The following is a 7,500-nucleotide window of genomic DNA, read 5'->3' as shown; positions in this document are numbered from 1 at the left end:
AATAATAATAATAATAATAATAATAATAATAATAATAATAATAATAATAATAATAATAATAATAATAATAATAGTAAAATCTATTTGAGGAGGAATACGACGTCGTAGGCATTCTGTCAATTATGAAAGATATAGGAAGACATAGAAGGTATATAGTCACCTTCATGGTAAGTGTTATAAACCCACTCCTTGTATTACGTAAGTATAAAACGTTTGGAGGTAATACTTGAGGATTTTATATGCCTGACGTTATGGAAAAGAAAGAAATAAGAATAATTTATACCATCTCTCTGGTAAATTCTACTCTAAAACTTTCATACATAGTTCTGTGTTTACATTAATGTAAAAGTTTTGCAGGTAAGAATTATGGAAGTTTTTACACCTGATTGCATGGAAATGGCAATAAACAATATATCATATAATTTAATTGGTATGTTTTACTCTAGAAATTTAATAGTTCTCTATATACGTAAGTGTAAAGATGTTGCAGGCAAGAATTACGACCATTTGTATAAATAAAATTATGATAAAGGTAAGACTTAACAATTTTATATGACTGACTTTATGGAAAAGAAAGAGATAAAAGTAATTTATACCAGGTAAGAATTAGGATGTTTTTACACCTGTTTGCATGAAAAATGGCAATAAACAATATACTATATAATTTATTTCGTATATTTTGCTCTAGAAACTTAAAAGTTCTCTGTATGCATAAGTGTAAAAGATATTGCAGGCAAGAACTGCGACTATTTATTTAAATAAAATTATGATAAAGTACAATAATATATATTTCAAGTATTTTATATAAATCTTACTCTAAAACGTTCGCAGTTCTGTTTAAGGTGTCAGTGTTTTGGAATTGGAACGTCTGTCAACACATTCTAAGTGTTAGGAAGACAATATATCTCAAGACATATACTTGTAACATGGAGGTATATGTGCGAGCATTTTAAACTTTTTTTTAACACATTCTGAGCTATAGAAAAATAAAATTTCTAAAAGCGTATACTTATAACACACAGGTGTTGGTATGAGCAGTCAAATCTTGACTGAACGTATCCTACATGTATGGAAGCTACTAGCTTCATACGACCTGTACATGTAACATACAGGGATATGTATCTGCAAACATACCTTTTATGAAAACATTCTACACATCAAAAACTTTACATTCCGCAAGGCCTGTCCCTGTGACATCCACTGACCAAACCCACAACAACAACAAAATCTATTCTACAACTCATTCCATTCCATCTAACTTCGACTGCAAAAAAAATGGAGGATTTTATAAACTGCTTCTAAGCTCTTTTAGCCTCGAAGTTTAATCTCTTAAGTGGTGCATGATAGCGCAGCCTCCACTTTTACGATCTTGTTGAAAAACACGACAGACACGGGAATGCTTTTCGATTTTTTTTAAGTATTCAATATCATCTTAGTTTCCGGGGCGTGATACAAAAAACTCCGGGTATTTGGTTTTTTACCCTAGGGTTATAGAATAGTTTGTAAGATTTTGCATTGTCACTAACAGGTAATAAAATGAAAATCTTTGTTGGCTTAAACATATTGATTTTGGTATGGTGTTTCATATAATAATATCTATTATTAAAAAATGATCATAAGTGTTGTAATAGTATATTTTTAGCTTAAATACATTGATTTTGACATGAAATTCCATTTATAATAATAATAATAATAATAATAATAATAATAATAATAATAATAATAATAATAATAGTAAATATAATAAGAATAATAATAGTTCATGATTCTATAATAATTACGAGATAGAATTGATCACAATGATTGTAATAGTATATTTTTTAGCTTAAATATATTGAATTTGACATGGAATTGCGTATGATAATAATAATAATAATAATAATAATAATAATAATAATAATAATAATAATAACAATAATAATACAATAATAATAATAATAATAATAATATAATAATACTATAATATAATAATAATAATTTTTGATCTATACATACTTATATATTTTTACTAATAATCAAAATAATACATTAATACATAATAAATAAATAAATCAATCAAAATCAAATAAATAAATTAAATAAATAAAAATAAAAATTAAAGAAATCAATCAGAATAAACACAAAAAAATAAATAAATGAATATTATTTTGTTAGGTACCTATCCGTTACAAAAAAATACGATCTATAAAATATAGATATAGGCAGATATATAGGTATAAAATATAGATATTAATATATATATTATATATGTATATATATATATATATATATATATAATATAATATATATATATATTATTATATATATATATATATATATATGGATATAGTATTTATATATATATATATATGTATATATATATATATATATATATATATATATATACATATATATATATATATATATATATATATATATATATATATATATATATATATATATATATATATATATATATATATATATATATATATATATATATATATAAGCGTGAAGGTGGGCCCTTGGAGACGTTGTAATTCGTTTTAATTCTTTATTTCCTACGTTTCGTAATATCTTTATCACATCTTCAGGGAATCTGTTAAACAATAAATAAAATTACTTTAAAATTACTTTAAAAATTACTCGAAAATTCAGCATTTATAAATTACAACACAATTAAAAAAATAAAATCAAAGACCGCTAACCAACTTAATGCAGAGAAGGCAAGAGACAGAATGACAATACCTAAATAAAAGTTAGCTCAGGTACAGTTGTGTGGAGGAGGTCTGGGTATTTAACTGGGGAACCAGTTGTTTAATAAATAATGATTCTAGGATAGGCAGTTCATATGCATTGCTTGTTCGGCCTATGATTCGGAAATGGCTTCTTTCTATATATGTTTTACAGATTTGTGAATGGTTTCTTATATTAGAATGTGCCGGGATTGGAGAGCCTACAGCCAGTACGGAAACTTAATCCCCGATGAGAGTCGATTCTGACCAGCAGTAACCTCCTCGTGGATCCGACATATGTCCCAGAGTTACACTTTGGGCAAGTATACTTAAAATTCACGTTAGAGGTCAAAAGAGGATCCATTTGATCTTTATATCTGAAAAAGGAACCGATTGTATGTGGGTTTCTTGGAACTAATTTCAGATTAATGGAACCATAGAGTTTATGAACAATTTGTGCAAACTTTTTCCGAAAGGAGTCATCATGTAAAAACGGGAATTTGGCATAAAAAGCTAATTTTGGTACTGTACAGGGTTTGGCGACATTAGCGAATTGTTTGTTAAGAAACAAACGGAGCCTTTTATAAAACAAAGTCTATGGGAAGTAATTATTCGTAAAATATCCAGAAAGGAAACTAATTTCTTGGTGGAAGGATTGCCAGTTCGATGTAATAAAAAACGCCCTGTGGAGGAGAGTAAAAACAGTTTAGTTTAAAATCACAAAAACAAGAACTATAGTAATTGGACTCTAGACCAGTAAAAGTTTTCTTTCTAAAAACGGATGTATTAAAAGAGCCATTACCCTTAGTGAAAAGAACGTCTAAGAAAGGTAATTTATTGTTCACCTCTTTTTCTACGGTAAAATTAATGTTACTATGTTTAGCATTAACATATGCTAAAAAGGAGTCAATATCACAGTCATTTTTAAATGAGGCGAAGGCGTCATCAATATACCTACCATAAAAGAGTGGATGGAACCTGAGTGGGCAGTCATCTAACATGCGTTCTTCCAGCGAGCACATGAAGATGTTGGCAAAAGCGGGACCCAAGGGAGAGCCCATGGCCACACCGTCTGTTTGCTTATAAAGTTTGCCGTCAAAAAAAAAGGCAGTGTCCCGCACTGCTAGTTCTAAAAGAGTTTTAAAAAACGAACGATTGAAATTGTTAAAAACAGAATCTGACTCAGGAAAAGGTTTGTTTAAGATAATATCGATAGTTTCTTCTACAGGGACATTAGTAAGAGAGATTCAACGTCTAAACTGGCCATTTTCAAATCAGCGTCCTGTAATAAGACTTAATCCTTAAAAGAGTAAGAGTTACTGAAAGTAAAATAATTTTTGGTCAGCGGTTCTAAAAAAAGGTACCAAATATTTAGCTAGCTTATAATTAGGTGCATTATATGATGCCAAAATTGGTCTCATTGGTGTATTAGGCTTCTGTATTTTTGAGAGACCATATAAAACTCCAAAGGAAGATCCGGTGACAAACAAGTCCTGGTTATTATGTGTTATCATCCATAATTTTCTCTTTCTTTGGAAGACGTAAAAATCTGTTTATTTTGTCCTCAGTTACTGTGATATAGTAAAAATCGGGTGCTCCAATTTCAGTGAATTACCTTGGTCTCTTGAGATAGTCAAAATTTTTTTTCTTTATAATCGGTTGCATCTAATAAAACAGTTTCCTTCCCTTTGTCGGGTCTGGTAATAACCAGATCTTTTCTACTTGCCAGCTGTTTAAGGATGTGATGATCTTCCTTTTTAAAGAATGGAGTCCAGCGCGTTTTCAATTTTCTAAATGCACCCTGGGACAGTTCGAAGCGTTGTTTCTGAAGGTCGCTTATGTTCACGTTAAACGGCAATGCTGTCAGCCTGTAACAAACAAATCTTGGTAAGTTTCATTATTGATAATATTTTCACTTTTCAGAGTTCTCAGGAAACAGTTAATTTTATCTTCCGTTTTAAGAATGGTTGCATAATTGGGAGATCCAACCATCTGGAACTTGGAGGAATCATTAAGAATGATTTCCATTTTCGTAATATGAGGTCTTCATTATGTGATAGTTCCTGTAGGATCTTAAAATCTGTCTTTTTAAAAAAAAGGGGTCTAAGAGGGAAGAATTTCTCCTTTCTCTGGGTTTAGATTTCTGCATGCCTAACTTTAAACCTAACTATTATAAATTTATTTTGCCACTAGAATCTATTTTTCATAGACTTAAATCGCTGCCTTTTGATGTCCACCTTGTTGGTCTCCAAAACCGTTTATTTGAGCTGTCACATAACTCTTTCAGAAAACTAGACCCAATGGACTTTTTTTCTTAAAAAGGCTGATTTTAAGATCCTACAGGAACTATCACAGAAAGAAGACCTCATAATCACCAAACCAGATAAAGGTAAGGGAGTTGTTTTATTGAACAAAGTAGATATTATTACGAAAATGGAAATCAAGTTCCAGATGGTTGGATCTCCCAATTATGCAACCTTTTTTATAACGGAAGATAAAATTAACCGTTTCCTGAGAACTCTGAAAAGTGAAAATATTATCAATAATGAAACTTACCAAGATTTGTTTGCCACGGGCTCGTCTTATAGCATCCTTTATGGGCTACCGATGATTCATAAAGAAGGTGTTCCTTTACGACCAACTTCTTGCATCATACAATGCTCCAATTACAAATTAGCAAAGTTTCTCGTTCCCTTGCTTGAGCCATTAACCACAAATAAGTACACCTTAAAATATTCTAGTCAATTTAAAGAAAAGATTTTGTTGCAAGATTCAGACATATTCATGACCAGCTTTGATATAGAATCTTTGTTTACTAATGTACCCGTGGAGGAAACTATCAGTATCCTTTTAAATAGGCTTTTTCCCGAACCCGACTCAGTTTTCAGTTGTTTTAACCGTACGTTTTTTAAGACTCTTTTAAGCTTGGCTGTGCTGGACACAGCCTTTATTTTCAACGGTAAGTTATACAAGCAAGTTGATGGCATGGAGATGGGGAGTCCTCTCGGTCCCACTTTTACCAACATTTTTATGTGCTCCCTAGAGGAGCCCTTCTTAGATGACTGTCCCTTAGCCTGCCGCCCCCTTTTCTATGTAAGGTATGTTGATGATACCTTTGCCCTTTTTAGACGTAATTATGATGCTGATTCCTTTCTTGAGTTTATAAATGTACAACATTCCAACGTTAAGTTTAACCTAGAAAAAGAAAATGAAAATAAGCTTTCTTTTTTAGACGTCCTTGTTTTAAGACAAAATAATATTTTTAACACCACGATCTTTAGGAAAAGAACGTTCACGGGCTTAGGGTTAAATTCTTATAGTTTCTGTTCTTATAATTTTAAAATCAATTCTGTTTTTACTCTCCTCCACAGGGCTCTTACGCTAACTTCTGATTGGTTTCTGTTCCAAGATGAGATCGTCTTTTTATGTAAATATTTTAAAGAAAACTGCTTCCCATCTGAACTGGTCTTTAAGACACTTCGCTTGCTTTTAGACAAGCACTTCTCCCTAAGAATTACAAATTTTAATGTTCCTAAATTGAATTTTTATGCTAAGTTCCATTTTTTGTTAGATGACACTTTTAGGAAAACATTTTCCCAACATATCCAAAATAAGTTTGGGGCTATTAAGGTTCATTTGATTTCCATTAATCTCGTAACCATTGGGTCAGTATTCAAGTTTAAAGATCGTTTATGCCTTTATATGTCCTCCGGGTGTGTGTATAGCTATTATTGCCCTAAATGTAATTTAGGAACTTATATTGGATCCACCTGGAGGCTTCTGAAGGTACGCATAGATTCACATCGTGGAGCAAGTTATAGGACAGGCAGCAAAATTGCAGGCCCAGAGTTTTGTAATATTAGAAATCATTCGAAAATATGTAAAACCTCCATTGAAAACAAGGACTTTACAGTTGTAGGACGAGCTTCCAACAGCCACGATTTGACAATCTTAGAATCGTTAATGATCAAACGACTCGTCCCCTTGTTGAACAGCAAACCTCTGCTGGCATACTGTACCTCTCTTAGTCTCTTCCTTTTATCTCCAGTCTTGTCATTGCCGCTGAATAGGTTGGTCCAGTTTTACTTTACTTGAATATTTTTTATTAATCTTTTTCTGTTTTATTTTTTTTCTACTTATTTTAATTTTTGTCCTATTTAGTTTAGGTTTTTTATTTTTAAAGGTGTCCTTTTAGTCTTTTAATATTGCAAGTTTGTAATCATTGTGCAACTTTTAAATTTCAAATTCTTAGCTTTATTGTAATTTATTTTATGCTATCTATTTTGTACAGCCCTCGAAAATGTAATGAAGACATTACGAAACGTCAGGAGTAAATTGACCCTTTTAGCAAGTCTTTATGTCCTTCTCCTCATTGATGTATATCCGGCTGTGGCCACGCGCTGTGGATATATATATATATATATATATATATATATAATAATAATAATAATAATAATAATAATAATAATAATAATAATAATAATAATAATAATAATAATAAAACGTTCATACGATCACATGCTTATACATTACCAAAAATAAACTCAGAAACTATAGGAAAGTTTTGAAGCGAAAACTCAACACGGCAATTAAAAGTGAATCGTCATCTCTCGTCTTCTTCTCATCCAAACGTTTTATCCTTTCAGAAATATTCCTCCTTTCGAGCAAGCATTTCTCTTGAAGACGATTGGGAGAGATTAGGAGGAGGAGGAGGAGAGGAGGAAGAGGAGAAGAAGAAAAAGGTAGTTTTCCTCCTAAAGCTTTTATACCTCCGTCTTTGACTTGT

This window comes from Macrobrachium nipponense, chromosome 10, assembly GCF_015104395.2.
Source record: "Macrobrachium nipponense isolate FS-2020 chromosome 10, ASM1510439v2, whole genome shotgun sequence".
Taxonomy (NCBI): domain Eukaryota; kingdom Metazoa; phylum Arthropoda; class Malacostraca; order Decapoda; family Palaemonidae; genus Macrobrachium; species Macrobrachium nipponense.
Note: the sequence above shows the minus strand (reverse complement) of the source record.